The following is a 660-nucleotide window of genomic DNA, read 5'->3' as shown; positions in this document are numbered from 1 at the left end:
CAATTACAATCTGAGGACATTTCCTATTTGCCTCTTTGGCCAGCACCAAGTTAACCTGATCTGAATCCTTCCATTTCATGAGAAACATCAATTCTCCACTGCTGTCTGTGGCACCACTGATTGTTTATGATCAAGACCTCCAGCAAAGCCTCTTGGATTATCAGCAGCATCTCTTTTCTTCTTTGATCTGCTATCATCGGATTCCTGTCAGATAAAGATTTTCTTTTTGTACATCTTTTTGTTTACCAGCTTTTTGAGAATTAGGAAATGCTTCAATTATCTTTGGACAATCTAAATTTTCTTCAGGTTCCCAAGTATTACCAGCATCTGTAAATCCCTTCCACTTCAGGAACTACTCCACCTTCCCATTTACTGCACATAGATCCAGTGCTTTCTCTACCACAAATTCTTCAGGCTCTGTCTCTTCAACTTTTTTACTTTTTAAATTTTGTTTGTTTTCCATTTTTTTGCAATGTAGTTTTATTGGAGGCCATTTTTAAAAATTGCAGACTTGAAGAGCCTCGCCTCTGCGCGGTGGAGACAAAGTCAAGCCACAGACTTCACAGCAGTGATGCTCCGGCCACGGGTCCTGCAGCAACTCCAGATGGAGCTTCAGCTCAGCCTCATCAGGCTAGGGGGAGGGGAGGCACAGCCCACACC

General features: G+C 42.6%; 1 pseudogene; it reads right to left on the bottom strand.

The window, feature by feature from the left end:
- Positions 1-7: 7 nt before the first annotated feature.
- On the bottom strand, positions 8-463 carry LOC103732561 (annotated as a pseudogene).
- Between the last annotated feature and the right edge of the window lie 197 nt (positions 464-660).

The sequence above is a fragment of the Nannospalax galili genome, unplaced genomic scaffold, assembly GCF_000622305.1.
Source record: "Nannospalax galili isolate Female #2095 unplaced genomic scaffold, S.galili_v1.0 Scaffold31175, whole genome shotgun sequence".
Lineage (NCBI taxonomy): Eukaryota > Metazoa > Chordata > Mammalia > Rodentia > Spalacidae > Nannospalax > Nannospalax galili.
This window is presented reverse-complemented; position numbering and strand designations above follow the sequence as displayed.